The 18992-nt window shown below is 35.3% G+C and overlaps 1 protein-coding gene across 2 annotated transcripts in view; it reads right to left on the bottom strand.

The window, feature by feature from the left end:
• The window catches only part of TMTC2 (transmembrane O-mannosyltransferase targeting cadherins 2), a 381491-nt gene that overhangs the window by 92992 nt on the left and 269507 nt on the right, over positions 1-18992 (bottom strand). The gene's annotated exons all lie outside the window — the stretch shown is intronic.

Raw genomic sequence — 18992 nt, 5'->3', positions numbered from 1 at the left:
CATAACATAGCCCACCCGAAGTCTCATCCAGGGAGCCTGGCTGAACTTCAGCCATTACAGGGCCTGCCCCAACACTAAGTAATTTCCGTTTGTCTGAAATTGCTGTCTGTGCCTACTGTTCCAATGTGAATATAACAGCACTCCCTTCCTAATTTGGACAGAACTTCTAGTTACCCTAAGTCTTAACTTGCCTCTTAACAAGTGTTCACTTACACCAGATGAATCAAATGATAGCTCTTATGACACATCCATGTCCTACCAGATGAAGCCACTAGGCTCTGTTAGAAGCCATCCGTGAGGACCTACTGTGACCTCTGCTTTCCACTCCCCAAACACTCTTAACAAATAGGGCATTAACAAAGACATCCTTTCACAGCACAAGGCCACGGGAATCTGTCCAGCATAATTAAGTTTCCTCTCATCCTCTCTGCTTACCAAAACACATTTTTCAAAGAGTCTTTTGCCATAGCCTACTGCAACTTGACTTTCTCTTTGTAGATTCTACAAGAACAGAAACATACATTGCCATGCACCAAGCATTGTTTTGAGCATTTTTCATGCATTAAAATATTATATCCTCCTAACACATTTGAGATTCTATTAAGACACCCCATTCACAAAAGAAGAAATGGAGATGTGGAGAGGTTAAGTTCCTTGCCTAAAGTACAAAAGATTGGTGGTGACTCTGGAGGATCTTACCAACTGTAAGATTTTGTTCTTACTAAAACACCATTTAAAAGGATCTGCAGCTTCCAACGATTGATTTGATGACAATCAATCTAAAAACACATCTACCTGAGAAAATAAGATTATTTAACAGCAAATGTAAGCCAATTTCTACTTTTGGCCAGGCTAATCATTCTTGTGCCACCTTCTGCAAATAATTTTCCATGATTTACAAAGAAAGATGCAACTATTGAAAAGAGCGTTGGTTAGCAAGCAACACTCACTCACTTGCACTTCCAGAGGTGCAGGGACCTATGAGATGACAGGAACCTTTAAACTAGGTGGAAAGGGGGAAAGCACACACAATGGCCAGAGGGTGGCACACTGCCAGGAAAACGAGTCTGTATGTATAAATACATATGACAAGCATATCACCGGACTGGATCATTCCCAAGTCCAAGCAGTATAGTGTGCAGCTGAAGCACACACATGTGTTTTGGTATTATTACAAAATGAAATTCTTTCTATCTTTCTGACAGTGAGAGAGAATGTGTAATTTCACAAGAAATTGTGGGTCACTAACAGGAAAAAAAATGAGTACAGAGGTTAACAGGGTAATGAAGAACAGAGAATCAACTTCTTTTCCTCTTGAAAGACAATTTAATAGTAGTTTGGCTGAGGGATAAATTATCACTGTCAACGTCTAAGACCCTCTTGACCTTGATAGGAAAAGTGCATGATGTAGATGACACAGGACACACTAAACATCAACCTCTTGTGTTCATCACATCGTGCAGTTTAACTGTCACCCAAATTGGCAGGTTTATCTTTGAGATGCAAGAGGGACCGAACGGACACTCCTAGCCATTAGAACAATTTACGCAAGCAATGCAGAGGTAACTAGGATGGCTCTTTAGTAAACTTGACATCACATTTTGCACAACTGCTATAAATACAGAGCAAGCTTTGGAAAAACAACAACAACAACAACAAGATGTTGACTTTCTCAGCCTCTCAAAATGGAATGATTGTATTTATTGAGTCATATAATGTCTTGTCGTGGAAAATCAAATCTCAGGGATTTGGAAATCTGAGGAAAAATCTATAAACTGTTTATTCAATCTTTTAAAGTCATTTCTATTTTAAAACAAAAGCATAGATGTGGTATAGAAAGAAAAGTATTGGTATAAGGAAAAAAATCACTTGACAATTAGACTTGAGCTTGATCGTCTCCTTGAGCATGATCCTAGAAGAGCTGGGCCACTTGGGAGAGTCACTTAAAGTCTCCAGATATTCAGTTCCTTACAGGGATAATAATGATACCTCCTGATGAGGAGAGTAGCTGAGCAAGTACACATAAAGCTCTTATAGCTGTGTATGGTATATGCTAAGTGCCCCCAAATGTTAGCTATTATGATCTTTGCGCAATAGGGATGGCCTTAAAAGGACTAAATGAAGTAAAATATATTTTGAAAGCACAACACAGAAACACTTTGTGAGTGCTCACACACACACACACACACACACACACACACAAAGCACAACAAAACAGAATAAAAAGCAGTTTATTGTTATTGTTGTTGTTTTTTGGTGCTAGCAATTGAACCCAGGGGTGCTTAACTACTGAGCTACATCCCCCAGCCCTTTTTAATATTTTATTTAGAGACAGGGTCTCACTGAGTTGCAAGTGCCTTGCTGAGTTGCTGAAGCTGGCTTTGAATTTGTGATCCTCCGACCTCAGCCTCCCAAGTTGCTGGAATTACAGCAGTTTTTTTCTTAATAGACCTTTTCTACCTGAATCTACTTACCCAAAGGCAAATCATGAACATATATAATTATTCTGGATATATGTAAAACAGAATTCTTGTAACATACCTACATGAAGACCTCTGTGATTTCAGGTACTTTGTTATCAATCAAATTGCCTGTTCTAAGACTTAGAAGTCTTAGAAGACTGTGGGAAAATATCTTCAAATAATTTAAAGAAAACAGAAAGCAGAGAGAATACCAAAGCCCATGTTAAAAGAACTTGGGGCTTGCTTTTGATCAAACTGGAAAACTCATAGTCAATACTAGTGACATATAAGAAATCATGAACTACCTACCCCCTAGAAGTATGTATTTTCTAAAAGGCTATTTCTCTTTGAAATGTTGGCATGGTTTGGTAAGCTCAGGTTTAAGCTGCTATCAATCTTAAAATTCTCAGCAGGAGAGTTGTATTTGATTCTGATTATTACAAAATACAGAGACTTGTCACTTCATAGGACAAAAAGTTAGATAAGCAAAATACAACTTTATTCAAGTCTGTCATATTTCACAGATCTTTTCTCAAAGTAAAGGACTGTAGGTAGCACGTTAATATTTCTTTTTATTTTTTAAATATAATAATAAAATAAAAATATTAGATGGGCAATAGAAAGGAAAGTAAAGTTCAGAAGAAGCTATTACATAGCCTTTGTACTGAAGGATAAGCAAAAAACAGGGAGGGGAAATTTAAGAAAGGCAGTTTTGGTAATGCCAGACCAACTGGATTAATGATCAAATGAAGTTAGAGAAGTATGAGGAGAATAGGCTACATGGCCTCAAGAAGGACTACTTAATTCTATTATCCCCAAAAATTCATATTATCTCTAGGGAAGATTTTGTACAATAATCCACAGTCATCTTTTAGAGTGTTTTGAATTTGGGTGGCTTAAAATAATAACAAATCCACTCATCCACAAATATCTGGAAATCTCAGCTTGTTATGCAAAAAATATTTTGGAGAATTCCAAATAAAGTCATCTTAAAAGTAGTTTATACAACAGTCATTTTAATATTTGGAAAAAGAATTAGTGTTACAGTTGAGTAAATGATCTAAGGGGAAGCAAAATTACTACTTTCTAAAATTACAATGAAATTCAGCAAAATTAGAGCAAAGCCCCAACCAGAAAAGGTTGCTTCTTCTATAAACTTTATCAGTATAAATTCAATCTAACCACTTCCTGTACAGAATGTTTAATATTGCTTTCATTCCATCAAATCTACATACCAAGCCAACTCTTCAGGTAAAATAGACAAATATTGTGATAATTCCTATAAAATATTATCTTATTCCTGGCTGTCATACATCATACTTAAAAAAACAGAGAATTATCTGTGTTCTGTTACACCTGTCAGAAGAACACATGTTCATTATCATCACTACAGTGCATGAAATTCTAGAAACTCCTTCTAAAGTGGATGGTTTATATTTAACACTTTTGAGTTTCTAAGGCAATCAGACAAGGTGGGTGGCCACTATGTTACTGACTAGGAAACAAGTAGGGATATAGTCCATTTAGGGTCCTTTCATTCCTATCTTCCAGTTATGATCACTATTTCTATATTTATAGGATTACTGTATCATTTTTACTGAGATAAAAGTAGGGTAAAATTTATTTATGCCCCAAATGTTTTTATGCAACAACTTGAACCTTTAAAAGTACTCTTCAACCCCTTAATAATGAAGATCTCTGCCAGCAGAATTTTAAACAACAAAATAAAATGAAAAAATAACTTCTCACATTTTTATTGCTTTAACCCACTTAAAGCATTTCCTATTTGCCATTTATCCCTTCCAACATTTAAAAAAACGTTTTTACTTCTCTCATGTTTTCCTTCTACCATGCAACACCAAACTAATCTGTTTGTTCAACAAATATTTATTGCTGTCCTACAACACTCCCTCCTTCAACATCTAAAAAAAGGAGTAAGACGGAGCTGACATCCTATATCTGCTCTCCTTCTCATGGGCAGGACAGACACAAAAATACCTAACAACAATAAAAGATGCACTCACTTTCAGGGAGATAAGAAAAGAATCAACTCAGTGGGCAGTGATGTCAGTCCAATAGTCACAAAGCTCATATGTGAACAGAGTCAATCACTGCTTCTGAGTCATTGAACTTACTGTCATTCATCAAGCACTTATAGACCAACTATGTGGAAAACACCAAGCTAGCAACAGTTATGGAAAGACATGGTTCCAACTCCCACTGCTTGAAAAAAAATAAATAATAATAATAATAATAATAATAATAATAATAATAATAATAATATTTTGATGATGGGATTAAGCTAGCACCTAGGTTTTTATATGTAACAGGAGAAGCCAGAATTAAAGACAGGCAGTCAGTGGAGATAGGCAACTGGGTTGGATGAAGAAAGTGGAGGCTAATTTGAATCCAGGAAGTTGGAGACTTTAGGAATTGAAATGTTAATGCCTTCGGAGCCCTTCCTCCATGTTTATCTAGATGACAACCTGCCCTGGCTCCAACATGTTATTAAGGTAACCTGTTCCAGGAACTGTCCCTCCCTACAGGGAGTTATAGAAGTTGTTGATTAATGTCTCCTGAGCTGCTTACTGTCTGAATCACTCCATTTGGCCATTCCCCTGCCCATCTGCTTCTCACTTTTTGGCCATCCCACCTGGGCCATGTCCTGGGCCTAGTCATATATGAAGGAAGGAGAGAGAGAAGGGGGAAGAGGCAGGGGAACAAAGAAAGTCTAGGATATATAAAAGGGGCAAGATGCTCTCCCTTCTTGGGATACCAGGATACCGGTCTATGTTACTAACTTTTAAATAAACCCTGCTTTATATGCTTGCCTGGGTGTGGTTCTCTCAGGTTATACTTCAACATTTAAGGAAGCAGAACTTGTCAAGGTAACCAGCAGTATCACAAGAACCCTGAAAATAAGTCAGGCATGGTGGTGTGCACCTCTAGATACAAAAACTTTTGAGACTAAAGCAGGAGCATACTTAAGTTTGAGACCAGCCTGGGCAATTTATGGAGACCTTGTCCCAAAATAAAAAATAAAAAGTGCTGTGGATGGAGTACCCCTGGGGTCAATCCCCAGTACCCCCCCCAATACACAATATATATTTCTCATATATTTATAATAAGCATATACTTAATTTATAATAAAAATACATATTGTATACACACACATTTATATGTGGTAGAGGAGCACTATACCACTGAGCTACATGCTGAGTCCTTTTTATTTGTTTATTTATTTATTTATTTTTGCAATACTGTGGATTGAACCCAGGTGGTTAGGACTTTGCTATGGAGAGACAAGAAAAAGATATTCTGGGACAAGGGAGCAGCCTATTTGGAAAAGATAATGTATGAATGGATATAACATCCTTCAGGAGGTACTTAGAAGTTGAATATTATAGGGACTGATGGTTGATGAGGCTGAACAAGGAATACTACAAATAATGACACAGTCAAATAATAAACCATGTCCTCTGTCATGCAAAGACATAACAGTAACAATAATATTGTTCTTGTGAATCGTTACCATTTATTGAGTCATTAGAATCTTACAACATGCCTACCAAGCAAAGTTTTAAATGCTTAATACAGGTATAAGGGCTCATTTAACTTCTACGACCCTCTCTCCCATTTTATAGACAAATAGATAGTGTGTGTGCGTGTGTGTGTGTTAGATAAGTTTCCCAAGATCAAATAGCTGCTAAGTGGTGGAAGGGGTCAGGCAGTCTAGAGCTAATGTTCATGGAGGTCCATCCCCCAACAAGGTGATAGAGTGCTCTTCAAGAAGGGATTCAGGCTTTGTGATCAAATTTATCTGTTTCTATACTTTTGAAATACTAACAAAACTGAACATCTACCATACATTATATTTTTGTGCCATGGAAAAAGGAAAATGTGACATGTTCCTCGAATATTTATAATTCTTGATACAAAGACACAGACCTAGATAAACAGTATGCCTGCACCATGCTAACAACAATGCTCCTAACATTAGTCAATCTACAGTGAGTCCTTTCAGTGAGGTTGAAAGAATGTCAAGAGTGTGAGGAAGGGGGAGATTAGTTCTTACAAAGGTTTTCTGGGATGGGAGGGAGGAAAGAAGGAAGGTAGATAGAATGGAATCAGGTCATAAAAACTCCATCACTTCTGTTTTTACAAGAAAATACTGGAAAACTCACAATGGTTCTTCTTGGACCCATCAGAGAATTGAATTTGAAAGACAAGCTGTCACCCTAAAGGTGCAACGATAGGAGAGTCTAGAAATCCTTATTAGAGATGTGCTCATCTGATGCAGAAGTCAGTGAAGACTAAAAACCACTAGGGACACAAAAATGGTAAATTTGAGACTTGCTTGAGGCTGAGTGTGGACTAGCATCAGAGAGAAAAACTCCCCAAGACTCCAGTCCTAGGATCTCCTTAACTTCCAGGAACGAGGGTAGGTATATAGTGAAGAACCATAAAAGGATTTTTCCCTGGTGATGGCTGGGAAAGGGGAACAATCATCTTATTAGTTATACCCAGAGTCTTCTCACTAACAAAGACTAACTCTGTCAGGCGAAAGGCTTTACCAGAGCTTTTGCCCATGGCTATAGGGAGGACATTCTTCTTCATTTATCACCCCCCCCTCCCCTTTTAGTCTCCCTTAACAGGGTAAGAGGGAAGGAGCGATGCAAGTGGGAGAATGTGGGAGGGTCACAAGAAACAGAAAAGAAACAAGTCCACCCAAAGACTGAGATTAAACTGAATTATTGTAGAACACACACACACACACACACACACACACACACAAAGCTGCTCCAGTGTAATACAGTGTAGACACCTGAAGGAGCTGCAGGGTGGAGTCTGAGAAAAAGTATTAGAAGAAGTCTAACAGCAATTGAAGAAATAAAAATATGGACACTACAGGAATGTGTATAGCCTCTAGCACCTCTGGTTACAAAAAACATGAAACAATGCCCAATTCCTAGCTAGATTAACATATGTCCTTTCGGTTCCTAGGACCTGATCCTACCAAAAAATTTCAAAATTCAAAAAGACAAAACAAGTATCAGAACCACTCAGATGCTGAAATATGAGCCAGATTTTGGAATTATTAGTCAAAATTTAAAACAACGATGGTTTATTAAGGGTTCTAGTGGAAATATAGACAACCTGTAAGAGAACATATGGGCAATGAAAGCAGGGAGATGTCAGAAAGAATAAAAAGGACATGCTAGAACTCGAAAGTTCTGTAAAAGAAATCAAGATTGTCCTGGATGGGCTCATCAGAAGCCCCAGCAGGGCCAAGGAAAGAACTGTTGAGCTTGAATAGAGGTCAAAAGAAACTTCCCAAACTGACATGCAAGGAGAAAAAGAATGAAAAGCATAGAACATCCAAGACCTGGGAGAAAATTCCAGACATGTCAGTTATAGGTAACAGGAATATCAGAAGAGGAAGAAAGAAAGCTGAGCTGCAGTAATAATGATAGAGGACTCTGCAAAAATTAATGACAAACACCAAACCGCAGTTTCATAAATCTCAGAGTGCACTAAGCTAGATAAATTCCTAAAGCACTGCATGTAGGCATATTACATTCAAACAGCAGAAAGCCAAAGACAAAACGGGAACTCTTGGAAAAATCACCCTACGGACAGAGGAACAAGGCTAAGAATTAAAATAGACTTTTAATCAGAAACCATTTAGAAAGAGAATAGAGTGAAATATTCAAAATGTTGGGGTCAGAGAACACCCAGAAACTAGGAAACTTATATCCAGCAAAATTATCCCTTAAAAGTGAAGATCTATGGGTTTTGTAAGCAAATGAAAACTGAGGAAATCTATTACCAGCAGGCTTCCCTATAAGAAATGTTTAAAAAAATCGTTTTCAGGCAGAAGGAAAATGATATATGTTAAAAGTTGAATCTATAAAAAAAAACAGTGTTATGGAAAGAAAAATGAAGGTACAGTAAAATATATTTTCTTCACTGATCTGAAAGAAAACTATTTTTTTAAAAAAAATAATAGTACTAATTTATTTGGTGATTATAGTGTATATATGAGTAAAATGAAAACGTACAATACTCTGTTATGAGGTAACCATGCTAATATGAAGCAGTTTAGCGTTACTTAAAGGTATACTTAAATTTATTTAAAATGCCTACTCCAAATTCCAGGGAAAACACTATAAAAAATTAAACAGAATTATTCTTGTTCCTCTAGGAGAGGAAATAAAATGGAATCCTATGAAATACTTCGCTGAAACCAGAGGGGCAAGGTGTGGTGCTTGCCTGTAGTCCCAGCTACCTGGGAGGCTGAGGCTGGAGGATCACTTGTGCTTAGAAGTTGGATGTCAGGCTTGACAACTCAGCTAAGCTGTCTCAAAAAAGAAAAAAACAGATAATAGAGAGAGAATAGAATAAAAAACAAATAGAACTAAAGTTTGGTTTTGGGGAAAAGATAAAATTGAGAAACTTTTAGCAAAATTCAGAAAAAAAGAAGATTCAAATAACAAAGAGTTTAAATGAGAGAAAAGATATTAAAACAGAAGCCACAGAAATAAAAGGAATCTTGAACAATTATACACTAACAGATAATCTAGAGTAGATAGATAAATACATAGAACTTAGCAAGATTGAACCATTAAAAATAAAAAATAAAAATCTGAACAGACCAATGATGATAAAGGGTAATGAATCATGGATCTAACTACCACCCATGACAAAGAAAAGTTTAGGACAAGATGGATCCGCTGATAAATTCCATCAAATAATTAGGAATTAACACCAATACTTCCCATAGTCTTCCAAAAATTTGAGGAGGAAGCTATGCTTCCAAATTAATTTTTATATGTGTACTACCAGGCATTATCTATGATAGCAGCACTACCCTGATGTCAACCCTGGACAAAGTCACCACTTTCTACAAAGAAGAAAACTACAAACCTGAACTCCCGATGAATACAAGTGTAAAAATGTCAACAAAATATTAGCAAACCAAATGCAACAGCACATTAAAAAGTTTACATCCAAAAATATATTGATATATATGGGAGACACTGGGTGTGGGACAAACAGGAACATGCTTCACAACTTCATGGCAGCTCTATAACCTAAAATGTCCTTCAAAAACTTAAGATTAATTGTATTAAAAATCTGACATAAATACCACAGAAATTTGCTTATCTGTTCAAGAAACATAGGTGTCCTTTATAATACTCTTTTTCATGTTTGATAAGATTTTCAAAAAAAGTAATTTGTAAAATAAAATCTAAAAAATTAATGAATCGAATGCTATATGTGGAAAATAAGGACATGTTAAAAACTTTAAACAAAGTTATAACTGTTTCCTTTCATGTATTATTCATTGTATGATATAAAAAAATAACATACCCTGGGTATACTGCAATCAACAAATGCTATTTCAAGAACTAAAAGAATTAAAATATATTTGCCTCTGATTGAACATTAATAAATTCTCTCTTTAAAATGTATAGTTTAAGGTTAGTGAGTTCTACCAGTATTCTGAAGATGCTAAATACTTCCACGAACACATTATAAAATTATCAACTGTTCGTTGAACTCATTTTTGGACTCATTCATATATATTTCTATTTTTAGGTAGGTCTTGTCCTGGGACAAAGAGCTTTTTCTTTCAAAATACTGACCTTGATGGTACTTCTGATTTTCTAGAACTCTCCTCTTATCCTGTCTACACATCAGAGAGGAAAGCAAAGAAACACACTCATTTTTACTAAATTTTTAGATATTTAATACTGATTACTTATGAGAAATATACTACTACTTAAGCAACAGCTCAGGTGTTTCTTCTCTAACTTCATTGCCTACCAGATAACCAGGTAAAAAATAAGTGTATTTCACTGATATGTATCTGTAGAATTTTTGTACTGTCTATGCCCTGCCACCTTTCAGTTTGATATATTGTAAAATTCCCTGAAGTGCATTTAGCAGAAGTTATTTATCTCAGGATGGTAAGAAGTTCAACTTGAAAAAAAAAATGTTCTATAATAAATATACTAAATGGAGCCTTCAATGCAAAAAGGCTTTCAGAGATTTAATGGATAATATGCATACATATTTTAAGAAGAGAATACAATATGCAGCTCTTCCCATACTAATTTGACTAATGATTCCCCCCCCCCCCCCAATACTCAGGAGTGAACCCAGGGTTTCACAGAGGCTTGGCAAGCACTCTACTACTGAGCAACACTCCTCAACCCTTTATTACATTTTGAGACAGAGTCTGGCTAAACTGTCCAAGGTGTCCTCAAACTTGCAATCCTGCCTCAGCCTTCCCTGTAGTTGGGGTTACAGACATGTGCCACCTCATCTGGCCTGATTGTTTTAAAGAAACATCGAGGGCTGGGAATGAGTTCAGTGGTTGAACACTTGCCTTGCATCTGTGAGGGTATCTACAACACAACACCACACAAACACACACACACACACACACACACACACACACACACACACACACAGAATATCTAAACACCTAAATCTCAATGTTCTATTGACTATATGTTAGGAATGTATTTTGTACATTTGGGGAATAATGCTTTAATTGAAACTACCAATGCAATAATAGAAGACATAAAATCTTTTTAGTATTCTTGATTTCTTAATTCCTCATTTTATTCTTTATTCTATTTTTTTTGAGGGGGGCAGTGTGGTGCTAGAATTGAACCAGTATGTCATACATGCTAGACAAGAATTTTACCATCAAGCTACACTCCAGACCTTTTCAAACAATAACAATAACACAATCTTTGACATGTTATAGTTTGAATATTGAATGTCCCCCAAAGATCACTATGTAAAGGTTTGGCTCCCACAGTGGCAGTATTGGGAGATGCTATGTACCTCTAAGTGGTGGGGCCTAGAGAGAAGGCCTTAGGTCACTAGGGATACTCCCTCAAAGGGGATGGAGGGAACCTAGTCTCTCAATCTCTATCTCTACTTCCTCTTGAAGATGTGTCCTCTTGCTCTGAAACACAATCCTGTCATGTTATGCCACTCTTACCAAGGCCTAATCCAAAAGAACTGGTGCCCAATCTTAGAACTGAACATTCAGATCCATGAGCCAAAATAAATTTCTCTTTACTTCATAGGTACCCCGAGTTAGATGTTTCACTAGTGCAAAACTGACTATTACAACATGTTACATTCCTTATTGAATCAGTGTTATATTTAAACTCTGAACAAATATATAGTTTCCTGTCACTGTAATAAAATACCTGGGGCAGGATACTTTAAAAAGAAAGGAGGTTTATTTAGCTCACAATGGTGGAGGCTGAAAGGCCAATCAGTATGTAATAAGTTCCAGAGAAGGCACCCTTGGCAGTATTATGACACAAGAGCAAGACATCACATGGCAAGACAAGAAGCCAGAGGGCAGGTGGTGATCAGTCTTGCTGTTTTATAACAACCCTTACACAGGAACTAGCCAGGGTACCACGAGAATTACATTAACTCTCTGAGGGCACTACCCTCCAATAACCTAATTACATCCCACTAGCCCCCACATTTTAAAGCTACTAGTGTTCTGACTAGATAGCAATCTAAGATTGATACTGGGTACCAATCTTCCAACATAGAACCTTTAGAAAACACACTTAAACCATATCCAAACCATAGCACTTTTCAAACTCAGAACCATTCTTTATATACATAAAAAGAAAATAAAGTGGTAAGGGGGACTAGATGAAGATCCTTCTTCCACATAAGTGGAAATGGAGTGGAGAAGGTATTTACCACTTTTGGTGAATGTGGGAATGTGAATTCTAAATGGAAAAGAGGAAAACCAATCCCTACGGACAAACATCTTGAGTCAAAGCAACACGTATCAACTTAATCTTATATATCTGCAGAGTTAATCTCTTTGAAGTATGCAAAGAAATCTCACAACATAAAACCAGGCTCCTGATAAGTAATTTTCTGCTTAAAGTAAGTAAATTTCAGATGCAGTCAGAAAGTCTTCTAGCTATTGCACTTTCATCCCTCAAAATAACAAGTAGAACAAAATGCATGGTAGATAATATCTTCAAGTTTTATTTTTCAGAGACTGATCAATTATATCTATACTACCTATTTCCCTTTCATATGACATTATAATACATGGCTTTACATGATGGTCAGTGCGTACGTTAAAGTTTATGCCCCATGACTAATGTCAGATTGACCAAAGGGTCCTATTTAGATGTGATGCCTATTGCCTATTGCTCTCTTCTCTCTAAAGTAGCATTATTACCATGCACACTGAATTACAGTGTACACCAAAGAATGTATCTCATTCTGTCACTTTGACAAACAGCCTCAATTATGTCCTAGAAATGAGAATCCTGCAATTTTAAGCCTTTAAAAAAATTATCCTTTCCATTGTGAGAAGAAATAAATTACTAGGCAGGTGAGTGCTCAGGTGCTCCAGCTCCAATTCAATCTTCAACCAGTTAAATGTTTACCAAGTAAAGGTCAAAGTAACTTCACTCCGGCAAGGGTGAAGTTCACTTGACCTTCCAAGAACCCATCCCCACTCCTTTCAGTTTTCAATATTACAATGTCTCCTTCAAACCTTAAAATCTGAGGCAATCTATACATACCACATGTGAATTAAAAATTCACTGTTAAACTTTACTTAGTATTTTTTGTTACTCCACACATACAGATACTTAAATCCTTCCACCAATAGCTATACTACAATTCTTTTCATTTAAAGATATGCATGGAAAATGCCTTCCCATTCAGGAACTATATTAGAAGAAAATCTAAAAACTGAATGAATATTTCTTTTCAAAGCAAATGTTTAGGCATTTTGAAGTTAACCAGGCATGTGTGACAGTAATAATAAAGTAAACAAAAGGCTAGAGAGTCATTTAAATGGCATAACTTACATTTAAGGAAAAAGAAGGGGCTGTAAAACAGAAGAGGCTTTGGACATAGACCTGGATTTACCTTGAGTGAACCTCAGCTTCCTTATCCATAAAATGGGTATCTAGTTTGCAGATACCTTGCTAATCAGAGGAGTATGAGCTCCTCTCTGAAGGTACTGTGATTGATGGACTAGTGAAGAGACAGGGCCAGGAGCCACCCTCTACTGTGCACGATATTTAATTCTTTAAAAGGTAGGAAAGCAACCTATGGGGATTTATGACAGAGATATATGGAGTGAATGGCAAGTTCGCATGGTCCTAGAAGCTCAAGATTTTGAAAAACAAATGGTGCTGAGCCCAGAATTAATTGTGTTTGAAACAAATGTAATTTTAATAAATGTTAAGTTGTAATCTATAGCTCTGCAGGCCTCATGCTTCATGATACACAAGATCAAAGGCCTCTAAAATAATAAAGGTAAACAATGAGAAATGACAAAAATCTGACAGGATGGTGAACATGTGCATGGCTGAGCTGCTCCTAAACCTCTTTATGAATCTGCAAAAATGACTGCTTTAATATTATGGAACAGGTGCGGCATTCTTAATATACATACATGTGAGTGTAGGTACATACAGATGGTCCCTGACTTACAATGGTTTCGCTTATTTTTCTACTTTGCAATGGTGTTAAAGCAATATGCATTCATACTTGGAATTTTGAATTTTGATCTTTTCCTGGGCTAAGACAATACACAGTATGATACTGTCTTGAAACTGGGCAGCAAGACAGTTCCCAGTCTGTTCTGCGATCGTAAGACAAAACAACTTTTAGTCTACAGTATACTGAGTTGCTAAGATAGGATGTTGGGTATTTTAGGTGTATTAAGTTAATTTTTCATTTAATAATATTTTCAACTTATGATGGGTTTGCTGCAAAATAATTGCATGCTATGTAGCAGAGCACATGTCCACCCATATCCAGATGCTACAGGAAAAAAAGGCAGTCTCTATTTGTTAAAAGAGTTGGCCCAACCATGTGTGAGAAGACATTTGTTTTTAAAATATACATTGGTTGTACCACTTTCCCTAAGAGTGAACATATGCTTAAACCAGGAAACTGTTTTCTTTTTTTAAAAATATCTTATTTTTATTTATTTATTTTTTATGTGGTACGGAGGATGGAATCCAGGACTTCATGTATGAGAGGCAAGTGCTCTACCACTGAGCCAAAACCCCAGCCCAGGAAACTGTTTTAACAAGGAGAGATACTCAATTTTTCTACAGCCTCATAGATTAATAGAAATTATCAAGTTAGGAAAATAAAAGTACAAAAGCAGAGTTTAACTCATTCAAATATTTTCATGCTTTGTTTCATGATAATCAATATGATATTCTTAAAAGAATTAAGGACAGGAAGTCATGAAGTCAAGTATCACAGCGTATCAATGATACTTTAAGAAATAAAGAACTATAAACTAGAAAAAAGAAACATATCTATAAAACGATGTATGATCCCATGCTTATAATAAGTCAAGAAAATACCCTATTGGTCTTTGAGTTGCCACTGCTTATAAGAAAGCTGAGACATAGTTTGGGGACAGCAGATACATATCCAATGCAGGTTTTTGTAAAGGCTAATATTATTTAAGTTCGACTCACATTCTATTTAAGAGGCATGTCAATTCTCCAGCTATCTCTCTCCAAAAAACATAAGATATCAGAATATTCAAGGGATCATGAGGGTTTGAGCTGGCTGGCTATTTAAATTGCATCAAATAAAAACTACAGACCAAATACAAAAGTTAACCAACCAAGCCAACAAAATAACAAAAATAAAATGTGGGCAATTTTAAAAAGCAGTATAATCTCATTTACAAATAAAAAGCAAATATTTCTTTTCGAACACTGCAACACATTTATTCACATACAAACTAGCCATAATTTTTTTTCATGCAGGTTTTAATGCCAAAGAATTTGAGCATTTAAAATTTTTTTTTTCTGAGACTATCTGGCAAAAGAAAAATATCTCTAATGATAACTTGTGATGTACAAAAGGGAGAATACATTTCTGGGATATTTTAGAGAGATTTGGATCCTGAAATTTAGTGGCATAATGATTTAGAGTTTTTATAAGATTGATACTAGATAAAAAAAATATCTTGAATTGATGAAGGGAGTCCTAAAAAATGAACCATCAAACTCACTATTCGTCAGACTAAAAATAATATAGCAATAACTATATGATTTCTAAAATAGTAAGTAATAAAGTTCAGATAAAGCAACTCCACATAAAACTTAGATGAATATTGCACTAGAGTAAACTTCCTTCTTTATTTCATCTATTTCAGTAGCATGGAAAGGGTGATATTATGTCTTTGCTCCTCAAAGAATTAATTTTGCAACTTGGCTGTATGCATAACAATCAGTGAATAGGAACTATAGGGAAAATTACCTTTTGTTCTCCTCTCTCTCCAATCTAAACATGGCTGTGCAGAGATTACAATAAAAAACATAAAGCAACCTCAATGTTGGTCAACAGGCAAAATTGAAAAAATGTAGCTTTGAACAAAACCAAATTAGAAACAACAACAACTCAACTCTAAATAGTAATAATAATTCTAAAAGACCAATAGGAACAGACAGCTCTGTACTTTCAGATAGACTGACACCATTTTAGCCTACGGCATGGGGTTTTTCTGTGGAACCTCAAGTACTTTCACAACTGGAGTTTTATGTAGCCCAATTAACTTTGGCTAGACACAGAAGTCTGGCTCACTGTTCCCATGCAGTAGCCAAAATAAAGGTTTTCTGTATCAAGAATCACTGTCGGAGTCTCCAATATCCTTCCTTCTCTCCTACTAACCTAAATCTGGAAAATAAGCTAATAGCCAAGTAGTTTTTATTACAATTTAAATCAATATTAATTTTATTGGCTCACAAAAGCTGCAAAATATTTGGCTTAAATAAACTCAACAGGAAAAAAAGACAAAAAATAAATAAAAAACAAGCATGCGCACAAAGCTAGAGAAGTCACATGGCTTTAGAAACAACTAGAGAATTATCTGAAATATAATAATGGAAATGTTATTCCTTCCTTTCTTAATGCATGTCCAATTTTAAATTCATGGCATTAGCCCTAGGTAACAAAGTTCAAACAAGAAATAAATCACGATTTTAAGCACAGCAATTCCAACTCAGCTTGTGTTTAGTATTTTAATTGGACATGACATTGGTATGAAAGTTCCAAATAAATTAAAAGAGATGTCACTTGGGTCCAACTGTATTAGCGTGGAGGCTACTAGTGACTTTAATGTAGAAGTATTGCCCAGGGGACCCTGGAAAATTTGTATTTGAAGTATAATGTAGGATCTGAAAGTGACGATAGCCTAAAACCGAAGTCCTATGTTCATGACCTCTCACACCTAATAAAAAAAAAAATGTGTTTAACCACACAAACTAAATTAGTATTTAAAGGCAAAGTCTAAAAATAAGTTTTAAAAAGGGGTAGAGGAGACATGGTGACTTATTTTTAAGAATCACCAATCAGTTCCATCAGGCATACCAAGGGGAAAAAAATTCCACACTTAAAAATTATTTAGTATAGATTGAAAATCAGTGACACCTTCAGAAAACCTTGAGGTTGGATTTAATTCTATTTTTTAATTGTTAAGTAACTTTTGGGGAATGTTCCTCAAATCTTTGAAGCTCAGTTTCTTCATTTATAGAAAGGATAATATTTGCTAAAGGTTGTCAAGCTTCTGTGGAATAACATGTCAAGCACAGGAATTCAGGAGATGCACATCTCTTCTATGTCTCCTCCCCTTCAAGCATTTCTCAAGATGACTCTTGTGTCTACTCTCTCAGTACATCACTCTCATCCATGCCTGGCATGGAGTGATAAATCTAAATAAATATGTCAAATAAATTAAGGAACTGAGGGAGTCAGACTAGGGCAAAACAAGTATTTAAAAAGCCTTGTAACTAACTCTTCAACAACTTAAAAAGACAAGACAGTGAAATGCCACATACTAAAGAAATAAAACGATCAGTCAAGACTTATTCCCTGTCCCATGCTCAGTGTCAAAAGACAGACACAGATTTATGTGTGCTATTCAATTTGGAAGTGCTAATGTTGATGATACTCAGAGCAATGTGAAAGGAACTTCAGAGAAGGGGAAAAAAAATATATATATATATATATATATATATATATATATATATATATATATATATATATATATATATATATATAACTGCTTGAGAGAGACAGGCAAGACTTCACAAAGGAAATAAAATTTCAACAGGCAGAGAAAGGAAAAGGACATTTTTGGCAGAGGAATAAAAAAAAGGATATGATCTATAGAATGTTCCAAGGCATTCTGGGAAACCCAAATCCCTTTGAACTTTTCTAAATACTGTAAATATTACATGAATTCTTACAGAAAAAAACTTTCAAAAAAGTATATTGAGTGAATCATTCCACTGACTATAATAAAAGTACTAATAATTATTTTTCTCTAATTTGTCTAATAAAAATATAATTCTTATATAAAAACCCTATTCTACAGTATAAATTTACTATAGCTACAAGTCCATTTTACATAGTTTGCTTTTGGTTACTTTTGACCAAAGGGTAAAACGCACAACAATTCCATTTCTATTCTTCTTCTATTAAGACTAGAAGCCAATTCCATTTCATACTACATTTAAAACATCCAGAAGTCAAATGTGTGGCATTTCCCACCTTGTCAATGTCATGTTAGGTTAACGGCATATTACCAGGCTAAAAAACCCATAATCAGACACCCCCCCAAAAAAAAAAATCCACTGGGATCAGAAATTTGCCAAATCTTTAATTTACAAAGAAACTATTAAAGATGGTTGTGGGGTTTTGGCTTTGTTAGTTTAAGCCATTCCATAATGGGGTTTGTATTTCATTTAATCAGCAAATTGGAAACTATAAAACTCTTATAGGGGGGAAAATTAAAAATTTGGATTGTAATACATGAGTCTTTCCTTCTCTTCCATATGTTTCTGTAAAGTAAAACTTTTAAATCTTGTGTATTTTTTTAAAAAACTTCTAAAAGGAAGAAAGCAGCCTTTAAATTTATACTTTTGGTATAGGAAACTTAAAATATTCAGCCTTGAAAAAAAAAAGACACATGGTTTCTATATCCAGTACCATGCATGGTCTAGGCATATTCAGAATTAGAATTATGTATATTAATCCTTCAATTTTTTTTCATTTCCAACATTTTTTTTGGGGGGGTTGAATCCAGAAATCTGTAACTTATAGTTATTTTTGAAAGTGACCATTTAGCAATTTAATTTAAAATATTCCCATTTTCATTCCAAAACAAAAGCTTAGATAGTAGGAAAAACAAAAAGTATAGGAATTCTTTTCTTACATAAAATTGTGTGAAACATTATCCCATCAGGATGGGTACCAGGAATGATTTTCATAAGGTACAACAATTATTTTTGTAAGTGATTAAACAGGATATATTAGGATGCTCGAAACAGAAACAGCAATGTGTACCTTTCAAATCTGAGTTGTGATCTCCTATTCTTCTTCTGTTCCTTCAGGGACTTCCACAGTGATTTCTTTCACAATGTCTTTTTTCATACTTTTTATTTCCTATTTTTTCTGTTTATGTTATCA

The sequence above is a fragment of the Spermophilus citellus genome, assembly GCF_964194105.1.
Source record: "Spermophilus citellus genome assembly, chromosome: 10".
Lineage (NCBI taxonomy): Eukaryota > Metazoa > Chordata > Mammalia > Rodentia > Sciuridae > Spermophilus > Spermophilus citellus.
Note: the sequence above shows the minus strand (reverse complement) of the source record. Positions and strands in the feature narration are given on the sequence as shown.